Source organism: Erinaceus europaeus, chromosome 1 (assembly GCF_950295315.1).
Source record: "Erinaceus europaeus chromosome 1, mEriEur2.1, whole genome shotgun sequence".
In the NCBI taxonomy this organism is placed as follows: domain Eukaryota; kingdom Metazoa; phylum Chordata; class Mammalia; order Eulipotyphla; family Erinaceidae; genus Erinaceus; species Erinaceus europaeus.
Window position 1 is genome coordinate 79,400,944 of NC_080162.1, and position 26,673 is coordinate 79,427,616.

General features: G+C 46.9%; 1 protein-coding gene across 3 annotated transcripts in view; it reads left to right on the forward strand.

Moving 5' to 3' along the window:
* Positions 1-26,673, forward strand: part of DLGAP4 (DLG associated protein 4) — a 234,834-nt gene that overhangs the window by 58,024 nt on the left and 150,137 nt on the right. For all 3 annotated transcript variants that reach the window (XM_060189385.1, XM_060189392.1, XM_060189379.1), the window contains exon 2: positions 6,653-6,887. The gene's annotated coding sequence lies outside the window, so the exon portion shown is untranslated. The remainder of the gene's footprint in view (positions 1-6,652; positions 6,888-26,673) is intronic.

Consider the following 26,673-nt stretch of genomic DNA (forward strand, 5'->3'; position numbering starts at 1 on the left):
CTCTCTCTCTTCCTTTCTATCTCCCCCTTCCCTCTTGATTTCTGACAGTCTCTATCCAATAAATAAATTTAATTTAAAAAATTAAAGGAAAAAATGGCTACTAGGAACAGTGGGTTCATAGTGCTGGTACTGAGCCCCAACAATAACACTGGTAGAAATTAAAAAGTAAAAAGGAAAGAGGAAGGAAGGAAGGAAGGAAGGAAAGAGAAGGAAAGAAAAGGAAAGGAAAGGAAAGGAAAGGAAAGGAAAGGAAAGGAAGAGACCTCAGTTGGGGATTTTGTTTGGTTTTTTTGTTTGTTTGTTTTGTTTTTTGAGCCTGTGAGGGGTCTCACTATACAGAAAGCAGCTCCTGCGGCTTTACAGAAGACTCAGTGGGGCCATGGCAGGGTGGCTGGTGCCATGGTTGGAAGGAGTGATCATGGTGACCCCAGGATCTGAGAGCTGTCTAGGGGGACTGGAGGAAAATAAGGAGATGGTCTTAGATTTTACACATGAGGAGATACAAAGAGGAAGGAACATGAGACCTTCCAGGCTTCTCCATTGCCAGAGGGAGAGCTGGTTCCAAGAGCCAGAGTGGAAAATGCTGAGAGAGGGTAAGGCCTCAGGTGAGGCTTCCAAACTGGGTGCTGGACACGCAGAGTGTGAGGCATCCACAGGGCAGCACACAGAGCTGTCCATGGGAAGTGGGCTTTCCCCTCCCTGCCCTGCTCCCCCTCCAGTGGAACTGTGAAGGGAAGCTGGGCTGGAGAGCAGAATATCTGTGGCAGAGAAGGAGAAACCTGGAGCACATGACCATGCAGCAATAGTATTGATTCATTATTGAAAATATTTGTTGTGGAGTGACATGTTGACTGAACACCTCTTCATGCCAGGTGCCCTGCTTGGCCCTGGCGATCTGGCATAAGCCAAGCAGAATAAACTCCACCTCGAGGGGCTTTTAAGGGAGAGACAGACAGTGATCAGTATTACTCATTTACATACCCTGCTACCTAGTACTTCCTGCCAAGGAGAACAACAAGCAGGGAGGGACAGGGACTGGGGTGTTAAGTGGCATCACTGGGGAGTCTTGATTTCAGCAGGCATGGAGGTTGTACACACTGAATCCAAGTCAGTGAGCATCACAACCACCATACAGGGTCCAACAACGACTCCCGTTATGGAGATGAGCAGCTCAGTCACAGAGTTAGAGGATTGGGGCCGGGTGGTGGTGCACCTGGTTGAGTGCATGTGATACAATGCACAAGGAGCCAATTTCTAGCCCCCAGTCCCCACCTGTAAGGGGAAAGCTTTGCAAATGGTGAAGCAGTGCTGCAGGTATCTCTCTTTCTCCCTCTCTATCTCCCCTTTCCTTCTCAGTTTCTGGCTGTCTCTATAGAATAAATAAACATAATTTAAAAAAATTTTTAATGTGATAAAGTATACATGTTGTCATGTGCAAAGACCTGGGTTCAAGTCCCCACTCCCCACCTGCAGGGGGGAAGCTTCACTAGTGGTGAAGCAGTGCTGAAGGTGCCCTTTCTCTCTCTCTCTCTCTTTCTCTCTCTCCTTCCTTTCCTCCCTCCCTCCTCTCTCATTCTCTATCAAAACAGAAAGAAAAAAAAAAGAGAATAACCACCAGGATAATGGAACTGTGCTGACACCTGAACCCTAGCAATAATCCTGGTGGCAAAAAAGAAGAGAGGAAGGAAAGGAGGGGAAAAAAAGAAGGAAGAAAGAAAAGAAGGAAGAAATCAGGCTGTGGCTGGGTGGGGGATGACTTGTCCTGGTAGAGTACTAACTTTCATGCATGAAGTCCCAGGCTTAATTCCCAGCACCACCACAAGCCACAGCCGAGCAGTACTCTGGTTCTTTTCCTCTACACTTTCATATTTTCTCTCTCTCCCTCTCCCTCTCCCTCTCCCTCCATAAATCATTTATTTATTGGATAGAGATAGAGAAATTGAAAAGGAAAGATATGATAGAGAGAAGGAGAGACCCCTGCAGCATGGCTTTGCCACTTGTAAGGCTTTCCCCCGTAGGTGGGAACCAGAGGCCTGAACTGAGGTTCTTGAACATTGTAGCATGTATGCTTTACTAAGTCTTCCACCACTCATCCCCTAAGCAAATCTTTTTTGAAAAAGAAATATGATCAAGGTCTTTGCCCAAGGTCACTTCAGTTGTGTAACTGGCAGAATCATGACTTTTTGTTTTTCAGTTGAACGTCTTAACCACTATGCTACACTGCCTCTCATTGGCAAGGTCAGGTCTCACCAAAGGTCTGAAGGCAGTGAGGCATGGTAGACAAGAGTCATGGACATCTGGGCAACAAATGCTCCAGGCGGAGAAGAGCCAGTGCATGCCTGATACATTCAGGGGAAACAGAGTGATCACTGTACCTGGCACCAAGCAAAGGAGCAGAGTATTTGGGGACATTGGAGGTGGTGGCTAGGTGACCTGTGACTTCTCTAGGGCCACCAGCTTTTTACCTGAGTTTTAGTGAGACCATGGGGGACTCAGAGCAGAGCAGGAGTAGGTTCTGGCTTGTGTCCTAACCTGATTCCTCTGAATTCTGTGCTGAGAGAAAGGGCAGAAGCAGAAGGCACAAAAGGATGGGAATAATCCAGCCTATAGAAATGATAATGGCTTAGCCCAGGGTGGTGGCAGCTGTGTAGGTGAAGTGTCCGGGGTGTTTTTGTTGTTGTTGTTTGCCTCCAAGGTTATCGCTGGGGCTTGGTGCCTGCACTACAAATCTACTATTCCTGGAGGCCATCTTTTTTCCATTGTTGTTGTTAGATAGGACAGAGAGAAATTGAGAAAGGAAGGGAAGATAGAGAGGAGGAGAGAAAGACACCTGCAGATCTGCTTTACTGTCTGTGAAACAACCCACCTGCAAGTGGAGAGCCAGGGGCTCAAACTGGGATCCTTGCACCAGTCCTTGTGCTTCGCCCTATGTGCGCTTAACCCGGTGCACTACCACCCACCTCCCAAAATGTCAGCTTTTTAATCCCTTGCAAAGGTGGCTCCAAGAGTTACTGATGAGGTGCATGTGGCAGCTGAGGGAAGCAGAGATCTCCAGGGTGACTCTAGGGCTGGGAATTGAGTAACTGGAAGGAGGGGCTTCCACCAACTAATATGGGGGCAGTGATTGGAGAAACCACTTTGTCTAAATCCTTACTCCCCCAGCTACCCTCTGAGGTAGACATTAAGACTCTGGGACGGTCTGTTACACATATGGACCCACTCAGATAGAAGGTGGTGGAGCCAGCACTAGAAACCAAGTGTGTATAGTAGGACTTAGAATTTTGATTCATCCCTTCAATCAGCAAACATTCCTGGAGCCCTGCTACATGCCATGCACTGCACTAAATGTTGACAGTGATGATCCATCAAGATGATGCCTGTGTCCACAAGTTGCCCAGTCTGGTGGAGGATGAAGCATCCACCAGTGGACACAGAGTCGGTTTCCTTGTCTCATTATAAATGGCAGGGAGGAGAAGTATAGTAGCTCTTGGAGGCTGTGACAGGGGACCTGACTTGACTGGGGATGGGGGGGGGGGGTTTTGCTGCAGGAGGTGAATGTGAAGAGCAAAGGCCTCAGGGATAGAAGGTCTGTGAGGCTGGAAGGGGGATAGGGGCTGCTTGGGGAAATGCTCTCTGGCTTCCCAGGCCAACACAGAGGAACCCTGTGAGGACCACAGGGTCCCAGAAGAAGCTGCAGAATCAGTGCTGGATTGTTGTAACAGTTTTATCAAGACAGAGTCTACATACTATGCAATGCACCCATTTAAAGTGCACAATTCGAAGGCTCTTAAGTATATTCAGAGTCGTGCATTTATCACCACTCTATTTTAGAACATTTTCCTGGCCTCCCAAAGAAATCGTGCACCCCTTAACCATTATTCCCTCCCAGTCTCCCCACTGGCAACTACTAATCAGCTTTCCATCCTTATAGAGTTGCCTATTCTTGACATTTTATGTAAGTGAAATCGTATACTATGTGGTCTTTTGTAATTGGCTTCTTTTCACTTAACACAAATTTTCTCTGGGTTCATCCATGTTGGAAGTCCCAGAACCTGAACCATCACCAGAGCCTTCAGGGACATAACACTGTGTGTGTCCTCATCTGTTATAAAGACCCAACAAGACTTGTTTCCCCATCAGGCAGTGGGCTGGAGTGGTGTCTCCTGGGTGGTCTTAGCACCCCCAGATGAGACCCAGCACTGGATGCCTTCCTTTGCTATTACCTCTTTCTCTTCAGCTTTGGAATCTGATTTTAAGGTTGAAAGGGGCAACTGGGTCAGGAACTCATCTCCCAAGTTTTGGTTGTTCATGCACTGGTGATGTTCATACCTACCTCGTGGTATATCTTGAAATCTTTTATGCATATTTAAGAATTTGCATTCACTAATTCAGAATGTGTTGGGGGTCTGATATTTTCTTTCTTCCTCCCCTCCCCTCCCCTCCCCTCCCCTCCCCTCCCCTCTCCTCCCCTTTCCTCCCCTCTCCTCCCCTCTCCTTCCCTCTCCTCCCTTCCCCTCTCCTATCTTTTTTTTTCCTGGGGGAGCAGAACCGAAGGGAGCTTTGCTGATCATTCATTCTGCTGCAGTCATAGCAGCCTTGCTTTGGGTGGGGAGATAGCTTAATAGTTCTGCAAAAGACTTTCATGCCTGAGGCTCTGAAGTTCCAGGTTCAGTCCTCCATACCACCATAAGATAGAGCTATGCAGTTCAGGTGGTAAAACAAACAAAACAATAAGCATTGTCTCACATTTCCAAATTAGATCTGAAGAGAGTAGCTCTTTGCTCATCTTCACTTTCTTTTTTTTTCAAATGAGCATTTTATTTATGGGGGCTAGGTGGTGGCACACCTGGTTGGGAGCACATTTACAATGCGCAAGGACCCAGGTTCAAGCCCCTGGTCCCCACCTGCAGGGGGAAAAGCTTTGCGAATGGTGAAGCAGTGTTGCAGATGCCACCCCCTTCCCTCTTGATTTCTGGCCATCCATCTCTATTAAATAAAGATTAAAAAAAAACTAAATTGTGGAAAAAAATTATTTGATAGAGACAGAAATTGAGAGGAAATGGGGAGATAGAGAGAGAAAGACACCTGTAGCTCTGCTTCAGTGCTTGTGAAGCTTCCAGGTCTGGTGTTTTCTCTTCCTGCTACTTAAAGACTTTTTTGCATCATCAGTTTTACCTGTTTCTCTGCATTGGTGATCATTCCACTGAGGGAGGCAGGGCAGCAGCAAAGTTAAGTGTTGGGTCTTGGAATCAGAGGCCCAGGTTCAAAACCCTGCCTCTTCTTTGAATGGCACTGTCTAAGGCCCAGCATCTTCCTTTGTACAACAGAGGTAACAGTGAGGCTATGAGAGGAGATGAGGTAGGCCTGTCACGGGCTTAACACAGAGCAGGTGCTGACAATAGGGAGACTGGCTTGTGCTCACTCAGATCCTCTTGAGAGACTGATTGTGAGGACTCTCCAGGGCTATGGGGCAGCCATATGAGAAAGGTGAACCCTCCCCAACCACTAACTGCCCCTTCCTCTTGTTCCCATGGTAAATTGTCTTCTGGTGGAAATCCTGAGGTTAAAACCATTTAGTTTCTGTGTCCCATTTCAGCCTGACTCCCTCTGTGTGCTTCTCTTGAATCCAGAACAGAGGGAAAGGGGCATTGTCCACTGAGGCCTCCAGTGTCTGGAGGCTCTTGGGAGGGGAGTGTGTGTGTGAAACAGTGTCCTTTCTCTTCCCCCAGGAGGGCCTGATTGGTGCTAATTTAAAGCTCCAGGCAGGAGTGGTAGCACCTGTTCAGGAGAGGTGGGTGGGGAGGAACACCTGGCTCCCCTTTGCCTCTCGCAGGAGATGCTTCAAGGGTGGTGGTGGAGGCAGGGAAACAGTGAAGGGGCTCCTGCTGAACACAGGACACAGGGCAGAGCTCTTTGGCACACCCTCAACAGGCACAAATGCCTTGCCAGGTATTTTACCTCTGTTGCTTTCTCTCTCTTCCTTTCTTTCTTTCCCTTCACTTCCCTCCCCCCCCCCTTTTCTTTCTATGTGCTTGAGAAAGACCGAGGGAGAGACCAGAGCACTGCTTCCATTTGTGATGTTCATTTGCTTTGTCTTTATGCAGTGCTAGGGATCGAATCCAGGGCCTCACCCAAATGCAGAGCCTGCAGGTTACCACAGAGCCATTTCCCTGGCCCCTACATTCTCTCCTGAGTCCTCCTAGTCGTGCTGGGAGGAGGCTCATTCCCATTTGCCAAGTGGAAAACTTAGGTGCAAAAAAGGGTCATTGTCTGCCTGATGCTGGTCAGCAAGTGAGGGGCTGAGTTGGGATTCCAACTCCAGACTGTGTGACCCGGCTGCTTTCCTAGCTGTCCCCACCCAGGGGAAAAGCGAGATGCAGAGAATCAGAGTTTTTGGAACCCCCAGCTTCCCTACTGCTGTGGGGATTCTGTGGGTGGTGGGAAAGCATCGTAAATATGTATGACATGCAAATAGGACTCTGGAAAACAATGTGGGGCCCACAGGAGCAGGGATGCCAGAGTGTTGTACAAACACTTGGGTTGCTATGACGATTGTCCCCTGGCATTTTTCCTTCCCTGGGCCACTTTGGGGGGGTCTCAAGAAGGGTTATAGCTGGCAACCCCCACCTGACATTCTCTTCTCTCCCTGCAGGCCCCAGTGCCTTCCTCTGTGCAGGTGCCAGACTGCTCCTGTGTGACTGGGACCTGGTCACTCCAGGGTGCCTGAGGGCCCCTGTCCCGAGCTGCTTCCTTCCAATATCTCTGGCCCAGCACCTGGAGGGATGTGTGTGCCCAACCTCGGTCCAGAGCCTGCTCCCGAGGTACCTCCTGCCGCTGCTTCCGGGCTGGTTCCTGTCTCCTTCCCTCTGCCCAGCGCTCCCTGGTTGGTGAGTCACTGTGTCCACACAATGAGCACAAGGAACCAGGACTGCTCACCCTCCCACCCACTGGGAAATGCCCAGCCCTTCCACCCAGGGGCACCCACATGCTGATAAAGGGGTCTCAGTGAGTTTTTAAAAATCTGGGCTGAATTTATAGTTTACCCGCTTGTTGTACCCAGTAGTGATGGTACCTGTTTTACAGAGGGAACAGCTCAGAGCCTCTATTTAGAAGATGTGCAGCTGCCTCAACTCTGTCCTCCCCAAAGGCCAACTCTTGCTACACCCAAGGGGTTGGGACAGTAGGTGACACAGTTTCAGAAAGGAAAGGGGAGCAATGAGCTGTTCTGGAAGCTTGCACATGCCAGACCTCAACCCAAGAGGGGAGAGATGAGACCTACAGTTTCTCAGTGTTGGAGAGCTCTATTATTCCTGCTCTGGCAGCCTGTTCTGCCTACCCTCCCCAGCCCCCCACCTTGCCTGACTCCTACAGGGATGAGTAACAGGACCCAGAAGCATTTCTGCCCATCTGGGGATGCCTCTCCTCACCCCTCACACTGCCTCTAGCCTACCTGGTCCTAACAGTATGCCCCCCACTCCAAGCCACAACCCCTAATCCCCCATGCTCCTGCATCTCGTCCTCTCACCAACCCCAAGTCCAGTGCAGTGCTCAGATGAGGAAACAGGCTCAGATAAGTTCAAGAAACTCACAGGGCCAGTGGTGTCCCAGTCTGCCTTCACTGGCCTCAGCAGCCCAAGGGCGAGGAGCAACTGCTTCATTCTACACTGGGCAGCTGGCAATGGGCACAGTGCCTGGGAGAGAACGGACACACTGTAACTGGTGGTGGAAGGAAATCACTCTCACACCCTGCCACACAGACTCCAGGACAAAAGAACCCTGGGCCAGCTGCTGGTCTCTGCTGACCTCAGGGAGCCTGCGGTCAGTTCAGGCCTTGAACAGGATGGCAGATTCCTCTGGTCTCAATTCTCTGCTGCCAATAGCTGCCCAGCCACCCTGATTAGATGGTTACATGAGAAGGGAAAAGACTCGTAAATATGCATAGTATGCTAATATCACAGGACTAAAAGGGAAAAAAAGCCATGTAGTTCTCTGTAGATGATGTATGTAGAAGGGCTTTATTGAGAGCGCAAAGTCATGCACACACATGCAGTGCCAACCTCATCATTAATAACCGTGAAAAAGGCCTTACTAATTAGCTGCCCCCTCCCCAGCTTCTTGGGATCTGGCCCCTGGCCTGTTACAGCAACCGCACACCAGCTGTTGCTTTTGGCTGAGAAGCCACTGCAGGAAATGAAGTGATAAGGGCATCTCAGCCTAAGAGCTGTGTCTGTGGGACTGAGTCATTTGCAAAGCAGCCCTGGTTGTGCCCTAGGAATGCACATGCCAGTATGTCCTCCTCAGGGAAGACCCATGTAACGGGTAATCTGAACAGTGGTGAGTATTTCTTGAACAGTTACTATGTGCCTGGCACTACACTAAGCAGTTCATTTTCTTATCTCAGTTAAACTCCTGATGATCTTATGGGAGGCTCATGAGGTGTGGACCTGGGGGAGCAGGCTCATTCTTCATCGTTCCAGTCTCCCCTGAAAACGACTGTCATCTGTGACCACCTCTAACCCCCAGGCCAGGCACAGCCCCTAGGGGGCAGGATTGCAGCCACTGGGAACATAGTATAGCTGGCAGCCATGAGCACGCATGGCCCAGTGACGGAGAAAGGGATTCCTTGGCATGAGCTGGGAGAACAGCCGTCAGTATTGCGTGGAAAGATGGAGGCCCCGAGCGGTAGCGAGGGAGGTGTGACTGCTGCTATTTTGCTAACAAGCTGGTTATTTAAAGAACAGTCAAGAGCTGAAGTTAGTAAATCAGGCAGGGAGTCTCCATGCACAGGGCAGAGGTAGCCAGGGGTCCAGGAATCAGGGTGGGTCAGGGCAGAATAGCCACACATGGACTTTTTTTAACTTGTCTCTTAATGATAGTAATGGTAATAGTACCATAAAAGTTTGGAATAGGGTTGTCTGTGTGGCAAGAGGGTAGCATTGGGAGAGAGACAAGAAGGGTAGTAAAGGATGAGCAGTGTTTTTTGTTTTTTGTTTGTTTGTTTTGGGGGGTTCTTTGCCTCCTGGGTTATGCACAGTGCTAGCACTATGAATCCACTGCTCCTAGAGACCATTTTTTCCATTTTATTGGATAAGACAGAAAAATGGAGAGACGTAGGGGAGATAGAGAGGGAGAAAGAGAGACATCTGCAGACCTGCATGGCCCTTGTGAAGTGGCACCCTCTGCAGATGGGGAGCCAGGGGCTTGAACCCAGATCCTTGTGTGGGTCCTTGCGCTTTGTACCATGTGCACATAACTGGGTATGCCACTGCCCTGCCCCCTGAACAGTGTTCTCTTCATTAATCCATGATCAGTGAGTGGTGACACAACTGTTTTATGATCATTTATTTCAAAATACATTTTATGCACTTTTTCTCTATTTTCTAGTATTAAGGCTAGAAATCAGTGATAAGAATTAGTTAACATTTACTGAACACTTAATGTGCAGCTCTTTGCTAAGTGTTTCTCTTTACCTTATTGACTCTTCATGGATTTGCTTATTCTACCCATTGTATTTTAAATTTTCTTTATTTGTTGGATAGAGGCAGTCAAATCGAGAAGGGGGAATATAGAGAAACAGAGAGACACCTGCAACACTGATTGACCACTCACAAAGCTTTTCCCTTTTGAACTTGGGTCCTTGTACATTGTAACATGTGCGCTCAACTAGGCACACCACCATCCAGCCCCTATTCTACCCATTTTACAGAAAAAAAAAGTGAGACTTAGGTAAAGCTCCTTATCATGTGGTCAAAGAATAGGAAAGAAGAGAGGAGGAGCTACGCAGGCTGACGCCACTTGGTATCATCGTCTAGTGTTCTAGCACTGGGGGTCAAGAAAGTCCCCCAAGGGACAGGGAATTCCTCCACTTGTCCCTTCCCCATGCGTCAGTCCCTTTGGCACTGTTAAGGCTTTGGAGGCTAGCCAGGTGTCTGTGACCGTAGACCACACGTGAGCTATCCAGGAAGTGTGAAATCCACACAGAACATTAAGCCAGCTAAGAGATAATGAAGGACAGTGAGACATCTTGAGATGCAAGAAATAGAGGTAGGACATGTTTGGGAACCAGTCATGGTAGAAAGAGGTCATCCAAGGCAGGATGAGAAGATAAGGGACAACCTCCGAGCTAACTGAATGTGAGGCTAGATTGCTGTTCTTCCAAGGATCTATCAGTACTTTGTGCTAGGCACATCAGCATCTTCTCTAACTTCCAGGGGGGAAGAGATACACTGGGATCAGTGGGTTTGGCCCCATTTTACAAATGAATAGAAATGATGGTGCCCAGGTCACAGCCAGTGTATGGTGGAGGTGCCATGTCCACTTGCCTCCACTGTCCTGTGTCTCGTGTGCAGCACTCGCTGCTCGCTACTGAAACCTGGGCAGAGCAGCCACCTGGAATGGGGGCTCCAAGCAGCCCAGGGCTGGAGTGGAATCCTAAGACATAACCATGCACCCTTGAGTGGGTGCCGGGGATGTAGCAGTGGGGGCTGACAAGGCGGAGGGCTCTTCTGAGTCCTGAGACAGGGATGTTTGTTCTGCAGATAGGGCACAGCCCTGAGGCATCCCTGCTCTCCCAGGACATTTATTGGGTGTTTTTCCCTGCTAGTCTATGCCTCTCACGGAGCACATGGTCTCATCAAGGGACATTTATTACATAATCACCCAAACAAACAAACCAAATAAGCAGAGACTCCATCGGGCAGTGGAGGAAATTAGCATGGCTATGTTATAAATATTAACAGGATAGGAGGACCTGCAAGACATAGAGAAGTCCAAGGTGACTTCACTAAGGAGGTAGCATTTGAGCTGGGACTCGAAGGATGACGCAGGTCCAGCCATGCTGCTTGTAGATGGTAGGGCAGTTAAGATCATGAAGTCCATATACTATAGCCATACAGTGGCAACAGTATTGCAACTCTTAGAAATGGGTCATGGATCAAAATTTCCTCTGGCAGAAAGAACTTCATATTATGTTGAAGAGTCAAAGAAACAAGAGGTTATAAAACAACATGGATAGCAGGATAGCATTTTTGTAACAAGTACATGTGTTCCTGAAAGCTATTCACAGCAGGATATAAGTTTTTCCTGAGTGTTAGGACTCGGGGGGCTAGGGGAAGGAACTCAAGTTTTAGGACTTCCATCATTATGCTGGAGACTGTTCTCTCTTACTACTCCCCTCCAGGAATTGGGATGAGACCTGGAGGATCGACATAACATATCTGGATCATGTTCCAACTCCAGCTTCTTGGCTGTGTGATCTTAGGCAAGTCACTGGCCTTCCCTGAAACTGAGTTTTCCCTTCTTTAAAGCAGAGATGAGAACAGCATCCTAGGACTTTGGCAATGAATTAAACTATGTAGAGGGCAAAAACTACCCCAAAATTGCTGAGAGGTAATTGGGTAGTCACTTAATTGATCACTGTGACCTAGAGTCAGTGTCATTGGTTGCTGCTATTATCCCCACCACAAAAGTAGTGACATGTACTGTGTGCTGCTTATGTCCTGCCAGGGTCCTTGGTGCTGACCAGGTCCCCAGGTTCATTTCTCCCCTCCATTATTGAGAGCCAGCCCCACCTGAGGGACAAAGCCCAGCAGGTGGGCAGCATAACTGGACACATACTGCTGGCTGAGCCTTAGGTCATCACTGTCCCTCCAGCCTTGAGCCCTAAGATGCTGGAATAGTTATCTCTCCACTAGCTCAACTCACATCACTAAGCAGTCTCAGCAAAGACTCTGTAATGGAAGGTCCTGGCTTAAAACGCACTTTTCTTTTTACAGAGCTGGGGAAGAATGAACCCAGGCCCTTTGTGTATGATACCACCAGTGAGTGGCTTCCCAGGACAAATTATTTTCTTCTTTATTTTCGTTCTTTCTTTCTTTTCTTTTTTTTTTTTTGAGGGGAGACAGAGAGAAGAGAAAGGAAGAGTTATCTCTGCACAACTCCACCGTCTATGAAGCTCCCTTGGCATCATCCATCATCCATATGCTCCCATATGGTGCCAGGGATCAAACCCAAGGCATTGTGTTTATGGCATGTTCTCTACTAGGTGAGCTATCTCCTGACCCTGCCTTTTGTTTTAGAGAAAGATTTATTATTTATGACACACAGAGAGAATCGGACTAATGCAAGGGATTGAATGCAGGATCTCATGGTTGAGAGTCTAAAGCTTTATCCACTTTATCCACCTCCCAGGCCACTTTGTAACAACCACTCAACCTGCCTGGGAAGACAGATAGATAGATGTTAGCTTACTGACAACTGAGAGGATCTTAAAAGTTCAGATAGAGAAACTTACATTTGTAAAGTCAAACTTTTGGTACCACTGAATCCCAGTTATAAATAATCTGGCAAAAGCAAATATAGATTTTACAAGTAAGTTCACCACGCCTTTCTTGATGACAGTGATAAATTAGAAACCACCCAGTTATCTATCAGCAAGAGATGGCTCAATAAATTACAGTCCAGCCAGACAGTGGGATTTTCAGTAACTGGAGAGACAGTGCCGTAGATCTAGACTTGTTGACATGGAAACATGTCTGTGGTGCATTGTTAAAGAGAAAAATAGGAGAGTGATTACAAAATGGTGTGTGTTGTATGATCTCATTTTGGTTAGGAAAAAAAATTTTTTAATGTTTGTATGCTTCTGCCTAGAGAAGCACCTGGAAGGGTTACCGTCAAACTGTTCACAAGAGTTCTCTGCATGGTGATAATGAAAGCTGTTTTATTTTTGTTTATATTATTCAGGTGTTTTCCAGTTGCAAATGACAGAACACTCAGCCCAAACTGGTTTAAACAAGGTCAGGGAGATGTGCAGTGGTTATGCAACAGACTTGCCTGCCTGAGGCTCAGAAGTTCCTGGTTCAGTCCCCAGCATCACCATACACCAGAGCTGAGCATGGCTCTGATTTAAAAAAAAAAAAAGGTTTAAGCAGAAATAAGAAATGGAATATATTGATTTGTGGTAACTCAGAAGTCAAGATAAATCTCACTATTTATTTTTATTAGTGATTTAATAATGATTAACAAAATTGTAAGCTGGCAGAGATACAATTCCATACAGTTCCCACCACCAGAGTTCTGTGTCCTACCCTCTCAATTGGAAGCTTCCTTATTCTTTGTCCCTCTGAGAGTATATACCAAAATTTTTTTTTTTAATCAGAGCACTGTTCAGCTCTGGCTTATGGTTGGGGGAGGGAGGTGGGGAACTGAGCCTTTGAACCTAGGACTTTGGAGCTTCAGGCATGAGAGTCTGTTTGCATAACCATTATGCTACCTACCCTCTGCCTAGACCAAAATTCTTCATGGAGTGTATAAGGTGAAAGGTCTGGCTTCTGTAGTTGCTTCTCTCTCTCTCTCTTTTTTTTTTTTTTTTTTTTTGCCTTAGGTTTATCACTGAGGCTCGATGCCAGCACTGTGAATCCACTGCTTCTGGCAGCCATTTTTTCCACTTTTTATTGGGTAGGACAGAGAGAAATTAAGAGGGAAGGGGAATATAGAGAGGGAAAGAGAAAAATAGACACCAGCTGACCTGCTTCACCACTTGTGAAGCAACCCCCCTGCAGGTGGGGAGCCAGAGACTTGAACCAGGACCTTTGTGTGGATCCTTGTACTTCATACTATGTGCACTTAAGCTGGTGCATTACTACCTTGCCCCTTCTATAATTGCTTCTTCTGGACAGGGATGTTGGCAGGTTGATACATACCCCTGTCTGTTTCTGTTTTTTTCTAGTGGGGTAGCGCTGTGGAGAGATGAGACTTTAGGACATATAGGTGAGGTCATCTGCTGGATAGACTCATAGTAGCATATGCAACTTAATGACTAAAAGGCAGTAAGATATAAAGCAGGACAAATTATTTAATATCTCTACCCAAAGATAGGGGTAGAGCACATGAAATCAGGGGTCTTCATGTGAGAAGCTAGGAACTCTATTTTAGAAATGTTCCAAGGCGTCAATGACTCTAGTATTTTGCCTGAGCCTGATAGCTAACATGCAGGTGGACTAAAATATTGTCTGGGGAAAATAGTGTCAGAGTTAAGAATAGGGGTAGAAAGCTGGATTAGTCCAGAGAGTAGCTCCCAAATATGAGCAAAGTATATAAATATCTTTAACTGTTTACCCCATTATCTGGCCTAGGACCCATATGCCCATTATATTCATATTTAGCACAGGAGCCCGTGTGACTCTTGAGTCACTGTCAATCTGAGTTTACAATCTATGGTCATAGCTGGGAACATTCTAGGCTGCACTCATTTCAGGACCAGTCTTCCTTGAGTGGCAGAGTAGGTTGACCCAGCCTTCCTTCAGAGAGTGGGGCAGTCCCTACCATTGCTGCTCTAACAGTGAGGTCAAGATCCTGGAGAGGCCCACAAGGGCTTATGGTGATATTACTGATGGAAGTTACCAGTGGTAGTAGAGAGAGGGATCTATTAGAGGACTAGGCCCATCATATCTATGTAGGAATCCATAGATTCCCTGACTAGAGCCCCAAATGATGGGATAGCCTGATAATGACCAAAAAGACGATTGTTAAAGTGAGCCAGCTAGCTTTTATATTCCTTTCTTTATCTGACGAGGTTAAACTTTCTACCATTGAGTGTCGCTTGTTGTATCCAAACTTTTGGGGGAGTTATGGGATCTGGCCTCAAGCTGGAGAGGGAATAGACCTAGGGTTTTAAGTGGGATCTAAGTCAAACTTAAGTTTTACTGCATTTTATTTGTTTGATGATTATAATAGAGGTTGTCATAGGGGACAATAGTTGTCCTTTAATTGGTATACACACACACACACACACACACACATACACACACACTTTGGTATATATATATTGGTATATATATAATTGGTATATATATATATACTTTTGCCATTATATCTCTTAGCCAATTGTATACAGTATTTCCTCTAAATATTACCAATGGGGTGATGTTGATGCTGTTGCTGTCAGAAGAGATTAGAAGATATCTCTTACTTTCTTTCTTTGTGTAGTTAATTGCATATATAAAGTGATTGGGGTAAGTGAAGTAGAGATAGGGGAGGGGGATGTCTAGGAGTAGTAAATATTTAGATACTTTATGGTGTCTTTAGGTCTTTCTGCTTGCTTGCTGAGCTTATAAAGTCTAAGTCTAATCACAGCAGACTACTGAGCACTTTTATTTTGAGGTAGATAGTTTATACTAACTTAAGAATATCTGTGTATATGTCCCCTGTCCCTCTAGGCCCTGATCTGTAACTAGGGTCTACAACTTTGTTAGGAAGTGTATAAGCTCACTTTAGATTCAATGGGGCTCAGGGGCTCAGACACTGTCACCAGGGCTTGATTTTTCTATTTCTCAATTCTATTTCCTCTAGCTTGCAGCCATGATCCTTTTTTATTTATTTATTTTAGTATGTGAGGCTTCATACATGCACTATTTCCAGAACTAACTTTAAAATATTCTATTTTAGATAGTGAGACAGAGGAAGAGTTACCACTACACAGTTCCACCATATGTGGAACTTCCCCCAGGCCTGTGGCGCTCCCATATGGTGTCAGGGTTTGAACCCAAGCCTCATGCATGGTAAGGCATATACTGTACTAGGTGAGCTATGTACTGGTCCTACATCTGTGTTATTAAAGAACTCTGTTTTACAGGAGATAAAATACCTGTATGGGGATGGTGGGGCTGGGTGCACCAGGTTAAGCTCACACAGTATGAAGTGTAAGGACCCACACAAGGATCCCGGTTCGAGTTCCCAGCTCCCCACCTGCGGGGGGGGGGGGGGGGGGCGGGGGCGTGTCATTCACAAGCGGTGAAACGAGTCTGCAGGTATCTTTCTCTCTCCCTCTCCCTCTCTATCTTCCCTCCCCTCTCAATTTCTCTGTTCTATCAAAAAAAAAAAAAAAAAATGGCCACAGGAGCAGTGGAATTTTAGTGCAAGCTCCATGGAGCCCCAGCAACAACCCTGAAGGCAAGAAAAAAAAAAAAGCCTGTATGGGGGCATATGTAAGACTTCTTCCAGAGGGGCTAGATAGCATAATGGTTATATAAAAAGATTCTCATGCCTGAGGCTCCAAAACCCCAGGTTCAATCCCCTGTACCACCATAAACCAGAGCTCTGGTAAAATAAATAAACAAAAAAACTTTTTCCAGAATAGCTCAAACATGACGTGTGGATGTGCCCACCCCTTAGTCACTCTGATTGAGGTCTATGAATTCCCCCCCCACACACACAAGCTGGAGGTAGAGCCCACGTTATCAAAACTTCAAGAGGACAAGGGAGATAGCATAATGGTGGGAGTTAGCTTAATGGTTATGCAAAGAGACTATCATGCCTGAAGCTCCAAAGTCCCAGGTTCAGTCCCCTGCCCCACCAGAAACCAAACCAGAGCTGAGCAGTGATCTAAGAAAAGCAAAAACAGACAGAGCAAAACAACAACAACAACAACAACAAAAACATGGTAAGGTGCACTTAACCAGGTTCGCCACCAACTGGTCCTATTTTCTCTCTGTCTCAACACACACACAATGGGAGCTGGGGAATATAAGGGCCAGCCTAAGGGCAAAGAAGGCTTCCTGGAGGAGGTGACAACGAAGCTAAGTATTTAGTAAAATTAGACGAGAATATGATGGTAAGCAGGAGAAAGGAGTTGCCAAAGCATGTGGCAGGAGAACAACTATCAGGTGGAAAGTGGCAAACCCAGCCCTCCAAGGACCTGAAGGTAGTACAGAGTATTTGGATGGATGACATCAGAGGATGGAAGTGTAGGCAAGCTCAGGCTTGCTAGTACTGAAGGCATAACTTTTTTTTTTTAACCAGAGCACTGCTCAGCTCTGGTTTATGGTGCTTCAAGGGATTGAACCTGGGATTTTGGAGCTTTGGGCATGAGAATCTCTTTGCATAACCATTATGCTATCTATCCCTGCCCCTTAAGGCATGACTTTCCAGGGTCAGGTTGAGGCCCCTTTTGGTACAGTTCAGATCCCATGGTTTCTTGGAAGAGCCTTAAATTCCTTCTTAAGGTATCCATCCACTGCTTGCATACATCCAAAGATGGGGAGTTCATTCGCTGTTCTTTCCATCTCTGGTTAGTAAGCTCCTTCCAGGATCTAGTCCACAATCCTCCCCTGCCCAGGGTGCACCAGGAACACTTCTTGTCCACCAGCCAATGAGGTCTTTTTCCCAAATGACAGATGAGGCCTACATATTTAGGCCAGGAACCTCCACAGCAAGTGCTCTTGGATATCTGCATTCCCTAATGGGAACTGGGATGAAGAGGGACAGAGTCCACATCAACCTGAAAGCAGAGAATGTGTAGGTAGCCCTTTCGTTGCATATTCACCTCAACTGATTCTCCAAGTGCTGTTTGCATTTTACAAACATAAAGCCCAGGCTCAGAGAGGCCAGCCTACCTATACAATTATGCAAAGCAAGTTAGAGGCAAGTCTGGGACATGGCAAGGTTTTCCCCCACCCCCGTGTGAGGTCCTCCCACCTTTCATGTGAGCCTTCCTCTCTCCAGTACTTGCACAGCCTTTTTCTCCAGTCACCCCAGCTCATCCCTGACACACTTAACTTGGAGGCAGCCAGCAAAATCCTCATTAATCAAATGTTTTGTGACTTTATTTTGACAGCAGCATTTTTTGTTTCTGAGGCATCAAAGCTGTGACATACATAAGCCATGTTTTATGGGTTGCCTCTAGTACTTTACTGTGCCCCCCCCCCCCAGACCCCACTCAACCATTTATTCTCACACTCCACAGCTAGACAGCTACTAGCTCCTACCACGTGACACCAGGCTTGAGCAGCCCTTGCCCAGAGCAGCTCATGACTCTGCCAGGGAGAGAGGTCTCTGCATTAGCAACCACACATCAGAGGGCAGGGCAGTAGGTCGTGTTCCTGGGAGCAGAGTCTGAAGGGATTAATAGGGGTTCCTCAGGAGGGTAAACCAGGTAGAGGAACTGGGCTCTTCCTGCTTCCTGTCAGGCTCTTAGGCCACAAGGAATGGGGTGGGTGGGGCTGCAGAGTTTAACTCAAATAAGAGCATGGAAGGATCCGTGTGTTGGTTAGGGAGCTCTCATCTGGTCCTGGAACTGAGGGGATCCTGGGGCAGGACAGATCTGGGTGTCAGAAACATTTTTCTATTTGACTGGTGACAATGGCAGAGCTGAACAGGGTTGATTATCAGGCAGATTAAGCAGGATTGGAGGTTTAGCAGATGCTAAAGAGGAAGGAGTGTTGTTTGATCCTTAGAGGAGGGTGGTATGAGCTTGAGGGCCCTGTGGACTGGTGTCAAGGTGAACTCTGGCATAGGTGGGGCAGTGGCAGCGAGGAGCCCCCAGATAGGGCCAGAAGAGCCCCAGTAGTTTCCATGAAACTTAGAAGTCTCCAGGTTCCTCATGTCACCACCAGATGGCTGGGACAAGTCTCCTCCCCTCTTGGAGCTTCAGTGCTCTCTCCCCTAAAACTGGATAAAGATAGTACCTCCCAGGGGTCAGGCGGCAGCACAGTGGATTAAGCGCACATGCCGCAAAGCACAAGGACCGGCATAAGGGTCCCAGTTTGAGCCCCAGCTCCCCACCTGCAGGGGAGTCGCTTCACAGGCAGTGAAGCAGGTCTGCAGGTGTCTATCTTTCTCTCCCTCTCTGTGTCCTCCCCTCCTCTCTCCATTTCTTTCTGTCCTATCCAACAACAATGACATCAATAACTGATAATAACCACAACAACTATTAAAAAAAAAAAGGGGGGGCAACAAAAGGGGCAAAAATGGCCTCCAGAAGCAGTGGATTCGTGGTGCAGCCATCGAGCCCCAGCAATAACCTTGGAGGCAAAAAAAAAAAAGTTAGTACCTCCCCAGGGGCCATGGGGGAAGGTTGGAAGAAGCCATCTTGGGCTGTCTCTGCCCCCTGCCTAGCACACAGTAGGCTGAGGATTGGGGACAGCTCTTGTTGCTATGGTCAGAGTTACTGTGTGTGCAGAGATGGGCAAGGGCACTCCAGAAGGGGATTCCAGAGACCCTGAGGCACCTTGTGCCCTGCCTTCTTAGGTTGATAAAATACAAAGTCTGAGTCTGGTACTCATAGGAGAAGCTCCCAGAAAGGGGTTCTGACTTAGGCAAGGAGTTCTGTGCAGATGGGCTGAGTTAGGGGCGGGGGCGGGGGCGGGGGATGAGAGCCTGATCACGGGAGTACTCAAGTAGCAGCAGTTGAGCCACAACTTGGCAGGAAAGTCTGCAGAGTATTTGTGATTCCACTGAGGATCTGGAAGGTCCTTTCTTGCCCAGAGTCTTTGATTTAGTGTCCTCCCCCCCCCACCTTCTCTGAACCTCAGTTTCCTCGTCCGAAACGTAGGGAAAACAGCAGCCTCTACCTCTGAGTTGGTTTGCAAAGTTGAATTGAATTCATCCAGATAAAGTGCTTAATCCAAATTTGTCACACAGCAAGTGCTCTGTGAGTGGTGGCTGTGTCTCCCCTAGTGGATGTCATGCTAAATTCTTGCATGTGTCAGTTCCATCTGAGGGCCTCCAGCTGCTCTTCTGTCAATCAAGTGTCCTACCTGCCCGCCCCTCAGAACTCAGTTTCTGCGCTCCCACCACAACTGTCCCTGACTCTAGCACCCTCTCCCCTCTGCCCCCCACCTCAGGAGGTGGTAGGAATTCCAGACCCTTCTGGGCCCCTTTTAGCTCCCTCTTGAGTGAGAGTTGGCAGCTTGGGGTGTCGAGCACCATCCGCCTCCCATATGCTTCCTGCTATTTAGAGGAAAACTCTCCCTGCGTTCCTCCAACCACACGAGCTGACATTTCCAGACAGATGCTGGAACCAGCTCTTTGGCGGATTGGCAGATAAATTTGGCCCTGGCTGTTGGGAAAATCATTAGCCTTACTGGGGAAGCAGCCCCAGCTCATCAGCTTCTGTTCACCCATGATGCCTAGGGCCTCTTGGACTGGAGCACTGTTGTACAGCCTTGCATATCAGGGTAAGTCTTTCCAGCCTCATCTTCCCCAGGAGATGCCCAGGTTAAGAAGTGGTGTCTTCCAGCCTGTCATTCAGAAGCAGCAAGTCTGCCAGAGAAAGCAGTATTTCCTCCCCTGAGCAAGACACCTGAGTGCTGCCTGGCTAAACCTGGCCCAGGTGCAGCCTCTGAAATAGAACTGAGTTGAAGACTACTTATGTCTCTGCAACTTTGGTAGGCAGCCCCATTTCTCTAAGCCTCTTTTCCTGCATCTGTAAAATGGAGAATAGAATCCATTTAATCAAAAGTCTTTAGAGAGGTGTCAGGTTCATGCTGAGTGTTCAGCCACTGTCATCATCTTCTTCATCCTCATTATTTGGCCTCAAATGATTCTGCCATATAATAGGGATTCAGTAAATGTGTGCTTTCTTCTTTAAAGATCTGGCTATTTAGGACATAGAGAGCACTTTAGAATTGTCTCAATTAGGGATACCAGGGGCAGGAATGTAAAAATAAAGACATACTGAGGGGCCTGAGGAGACATTGTAATGGTTGTTCAAAAAGACTTTTTTCCTTTTTTTAAAGTTTATTTATTTATTCCCTTTTGTTGCCCTTGTTTTATTGTTGTAGTTATTATTGTTGTTCTTGATGTCATCCTTATTAGATAGGACAGAGAGAAATGAAGAAAGGAGGGGAAGACAGAGGAGGAGAGAAAGATAGGCACCTGTAGACCTGTTCTACCAACTGTGAAGTGACTCCCCTACAGGTGGGGAGCCGGGGGTTTGAACCGGGATCCTTATGCTTCACACCACGTGCACTTAACCCGCTGCGCTGCCACCCGACTCCCTCAAAGACTTTCATGTCTGAGCCTCTAGAGTCTGAGGTTCATTCCCCAGCACAGCCATAAGCCAGAGCTGAGCAGTGTTCTGGTCTTTGACACACACACACACTCTCTCTCTCTCTCTCTTTTCCTTTCTCTCTCTCATATATATGTGTATCATTAGCAATAAATAACATTTAAAAAAGAACATACAGAGGCTGCCGTACCAGGACACATGTACACATATTCTCTCCCCTCCCCCAAAGTTTCACTCACCCCCACCAGAGTCTGGAGTGCCCATCTGCTTGAATTTTGTTGGTGCAACATCCTGAGGGCACGAGACACAGCTTGGTTTTGCTGGGTGGGAGGGGAAGGAAGTCCTGTCTGGAAGCAGAGTTGGGGGAGGCTCTGGACAGCAGTGACAAGAGCAGGGCTCAGGGAATCTCAGGGAGTTCTGTTTGGTTGAACTGGAAAGTGGGTGGCAGAAAAGTGTGGAAAACAAGTCTGAGCTTCATTTGACACCTCCTGATTGAGCTTGAGGACTGGGCCTCATGGCAGACACTGGGGAAATTAGTGACAACAGTGAGCTTCCTGCCCTAAGGAAGCTGTGGTTCAGTGGAGGGGACATAGATGACAAACAGTAAAATGAGAAGATTCTGGGCTAAGAGAGAGACTCAGCGGCTAAGAGGGTCTGGAATGGCATGACAGCAGATACTTATTTGAGGTAAGGTGTGTGTAAAGGGCACACTTTATGACCTGAAGGTGAGATGGAGCTGCCTGTATACATGCCAGTCAGGGTGAAGGGCCACAGGTAGAGCAGCAGGAAAGGAGGGCGGGTGCTGGGCATGTGGCAGAATCAAGACACTGGAGACAGAGTGCTGGGTCCAGTCAGAGCTGTTTCTAAAAACGGCCATTCAGGTAGCTGGTACAGGACCTTGGTGCAGAAGAGACGGCCCATCCACAGGCTGAGTGAGAGGCTGGTGTGTGCACTATGGGAGTCAGGCAGTGGGTGGAACTTTGGATCAGGCAAAGGTGGGTGAGCTGAGAGGGGAGAGAGCCAATATTTCACTAAAATCAGTATCTGAGCAGAATGCTGTGACTGTAGACAGGTAACTTTTTATATTATTGGATAGAGACAGAGAGAAACTGAGAGGGAGAAGGGGGGAGAGAAAGATACCTATAGCAGTGTTTCACCACCACTCGTAAAGCTTTGCTCCCATAGGTAAAACCAGGGGCTTGAACCTGGGTTCTGGCACACTGTAGCATGTGCTCTCAACCAGGTACACCACCATATAACTCCAGTTTTGTGTTTTTTTTTTTAAATTATCACCAGGGTAGGCACATGATGAATCCACTGCTTCTGGTAGCCATATTTTCCTTTTTTTTTTTTTTTTCCTTTATTTGATAATACAGAGAGAAACTAAGATGGGAGGAGGAGGTAAAGAGGGAAAGAGAGAGACCTCTGTTTCACTGTTTTTGAAGCTTCCTCCTTGCAAATGGGAAGCAGAGGCTGGAACCTGGGACCTTGCACATGGGGATGTATGTGTTAACGAGGATCATATGTTCATGGGAGTGGAGTCAGTTTGACCTTGAGTCAGGCAGCAGAGTGGTCAGGAGACTCTTAGAGGAGAGCCAAGGGCTGGGTATGAGAGGGTGTTGGTATGCATGAGACCCCTTCTGTTTCATTTGGTTTAAATCCCCCCTGCTTAACACTATTCTATTTACATAACCACTTCATTCTATTTATATAACCGCTGTTAACAAGCACCTCCCTCCAGGGCATTGGTTCAATCCCCACTGTTTCATGATATGTTTTTGCTCCACCCCCCCTCCTTGTCACACCCTGATCCTCTCCTTGTCACACTCTGATTGTCACCAGTCACTTTTCTCTCCACCCTCTCTATGTCACACCCTGTTTCCACCCTACTTGGCAAGTATATATAAAGACAGCATTGTGAGTTTTAGAGTACTTTACCTTGAGTTTAGCTTAGCTCGTCTTAGATTGTGCTGCGTCCTGCATGAATAAAGAGATACTGCCTACAGCTCAACTATGAGTCCCTGGTCGTCTGTTACCTGCCCATGAAGCCAGCCCGGCGAAAACAACCTAACCCATCGAAAACAACAAGAGGGGGCTTCCTACAAGCTGAAATGTCTTGCACAGGTAGCAGAGTGAACACAGGCTAACACACCTTCTTGCTTTAGCTCCAGAGACCAACTCTAAATCCATCTACCTGCTGTGTGACTTTGGGAAAATCACTTGGCCTCTCTGAACCTCACTACTTCTTCTTCTCCTCCTCCTCCTCCTTCTTTTTTTTATTATCATCATTATTGTTATTACTGGTGATTTAATAATTATTAATGAGATTATAGGATAACGGGTACAATCCTTTTTAAATTTTTTTATATTTATTTTCCCTTTTGTTGCCCTTGTTTTTTTATTATTGTTGTAGTTATTGTTGTTGTTGCTAATGTCATCATTGTTAGATAGGACAGAGAAAAATGGAGAGAAGAGGGGGAGAGAAAGATAGACACCTGCAGACCTGCAGGTGGGGAACCAGGGGCTCGAACCGGGATCCTTATGCCAGTCCTTCTGCTTGGCGCCGCATGCACTTATGCACTTAACCTGCTGCACTACCGCCTGACTCTCTCACGGGGTACAATTCTATATAATTCCTACCACAGAGTGCCATATCCCATCCCCTCCATTGGAAGCTTCCCTGTTCTTTATCTCTTTGGGAGTATGGACCAAAATTCTTTATGGGGTGCAGAAGGTGGAAAGTCTGGCTTCTGTAATTGCTTCTCTGCTGAACATAGTCATTGGCAACCCCCCCCCCCCCGCCTGTTTCTATCTGTCTCTAGTGAGATAGGGTTCTGGGGAGGTGAGTGAAGCTCACTTATTATAGTAATAGTAAACTAGTCTGACTTGTATTTGGCTGCAGGTAGCTGAAGAATAACTAGTAGTAATATAAACATCTCCTGTAGGAATCCCAGACAGAGACTGGGGCTAGTGCAGCAATTCAGTTTTGATCAGTGACTGAGTGAGGGCTCAGGACTGGCACGTAGTAGGTGCTAACATTGGTTATGCTCAACATCACTATTACATTTTCCTTATTAGGAAGGAAGAGGAGATACTACTGAGCCCTGCTATGTGCAGGCTCAGTGCTGTACTCAACAACTCATCTTATTTTATGAGATGGGCATGGTATTTTTTAAAATGGTATTTTTTTTGTGCCTCATTTTCTATTTCTGCCTCCAAAGGACTAAGCTGCTGACTTTGTTTGCTGGGGGGCCCTCCCTCCAAACTGAAGTCCTGAGTTATGGAAAAATGTGCTATTTTCTGTAAGACTATGCAAATGGTCTGTGAAGATAATGGAGGTGGTCAGGGCATGAACCTAACCTGATCAAGTGAGGTGGGAGCCAGTAAAAGGCTGGGGTGGGGCAGGCGGATGGGGTGGTGAATGATGGAGTGGCGCAGACTGGAAGATCAGAGTGCTTTTCCTCTTCATTCAGTGTTTTTAAAGCAGGGCAGTGAGCCCAGCCCTTGAGATGAGGTGGCAGCAGGCCGGGTCCTTCCTGCCACTCTTGGCTGGGACACTCTGCCTAGTGGTCATCACTGTTTGTGTCTAAAATTAGGCCAGAAAGACAGAAGGAAAGGATGGGGAGGCTGTGAAGTTCCCCTAGTCTAGGACAGTAAGTTTTCTCAGGTGAGTACCCCCAGGAACACCCTCCCCCAAGGTAACCCAATTTCTGGGTGAGAAACAGGAGAGCAGGCCTCTGGAGTAGAAGATGCAAATGGAAGAAACCCATTCTAAGTAGTGGAGCAGGTATCAGCTGGAAAATAGAGGCTTTCAGTGCCACCCCAGCATGGACGGTGGGAGAAGACTGAATGAAGGGAGTTTGACACTGATCTTGCTATGTTTGCCTATCCCTCCCATGGATGACCAGACACTGTCCATGGTGCTGAAGATCAGATTTGGCCCTGTCCCAATATCCAAGGATGCTGTCCATGGTTCTGTCTTCAGAGCATTTTTGTGAATCTTTTCTTTTCTTTCTTTTTTTTTTAAAGTACTCTTTTTTAAAAATATTTATTTTATTTATTCCCTTTTGTTGCCCTTGTTGTTTTATTGTTGTAGTTATTATTGTTGTTGTCGTTGTTGGATAGGACAGAGAGAAATGGAGAGAGGAGGAGAGAAAGATAGACACCTGCAGACCTGCTTCACCACCTGTGAAGCGACTCCCCTGCAGGTGGGGAGCCGGGGTTCGAACCGGGATCCTTACGCCGGTCCTTGTGCTTTGCGCCACCTGCGCTTAACCCGCTGCTCTACAGCCCGACTCCCTTGTGAATCTTTTCTAAGTCTGTTTTTCTGAGGTAGTCTGAAACTACCTGACCCTGGTAATGAGAAAATTGAGTCAGTATTTGAGGTAAGATTCAGGTCCATGTGATTACCAACTTTTTAATCTTTTTTAATTTTTGTTTATAAAAAGGAAACACTGATAAAACCATAGGATAAGAGAGGTGTAACTCCACACAGTTTTCACCACCAGAACTCTGTATCCCACTCCCTCCCCTGATAGCTTTCCTATTCTTTAACCCTCTGGGAGTATGGACCAAGGGACGTCATGGGGTGCAGAAGGTGGAAGGTCTGGCTTCTGTATTTGCTTCCCCACTGAACATGGGCATTGACAGGTTGATCCATACTCCCAGCCTGTCTCTCTCTTTCCCTAATGGGGCGGAGCTCTGGGGAAGTGGGTCTCCAGGACACATTGGTGGGGTCGTCTGTCCAGGGAGGTCCGGTTGGCATCATGGTAGCATCTGAAACCTGGTGGCTGAAAAAAAGAGTTAACATATAAAGCCAAACAAATTGTTGACTAATCATGAACCTAAAGGCTAGAATATTGCAGATGAAGATTTGAGGTCTCCATTTTAAAGATAGCTAGTAGGCCTATTTTAAATTTTTAAAAAATTTTTATTTATTTATTTTCCCTTTTGTTGCCCTTGTTTTATTGTTGTAGTTATTATTGTTGTTCTTGATGTCATCGTTGTTGGTTGGATAGGACAGAGAGAAATGGAGAGAGGAGGGGAAGACAGAGGGGGAGAGAAAGATAGACACCTGCAGACCTGCTTCACCGCCTGTGAAGCAACTCCCCTAAAGGTGGGGAGCCGGGGGCTCAAACCGGATCCTTTCGCCTGTTCTTGTGCTTTGCGCCACGTGTGCTTAACCCACTGCGCTACCGCCCGACTCCCTATTTTTAATTTTTTTTATGAGCAAGGAAGAAAGCTTTTTTTTAAAATTTCTGATTATTTTTTATTTATTTATAAAATGGAAATATATACAAGATCATAACATAAGAGGGGTACAATTCCACAAAATTCCCACCACCAGAACTCTGTATCCCATCCCCTCCCTTGAAGCTTTCCTATTTTTTTTTTTAATTTCTTTATTGGGGGATTAAAGGTTTACAGGTTGACAGCAAAGCACAATAATTTGTACATGCATAAAATTTCCCAGTTTTTCACATAACAGTTTAACCCTCACTAGGTCCTTCTCTGCCATCATGTTCCAGAAAACTCCTATTCTTTATTCTCTGGGAGTATGGACCCAGGGTCATTGTGGGTTGCAGAAGGTGGAAGGTCTGGCTTCTGTAATTGCTTCCCCGCTGAACATGGGCGTTGACAGGCTGATCCATACTCCCAGCCTGTCTCTCTCTTTCCCTAGTGGGGCAGGGCTCTGAGGAGGCAGGGCTTCAGGAGACACTGGTGGGGTCATCTGCCCAGGGAAGTACAGTTGGCCTCATGGTAGCATCTGAAACCTGGTGACTGAAAAAGCATTAAGATATAAAGCAGAACAAATTGTTAAATAGTCGGGAGTCTTAAGGCAAGAAAGAATATTGCAGATGAGATTTGGGATCTCCATTTTGGAAAAA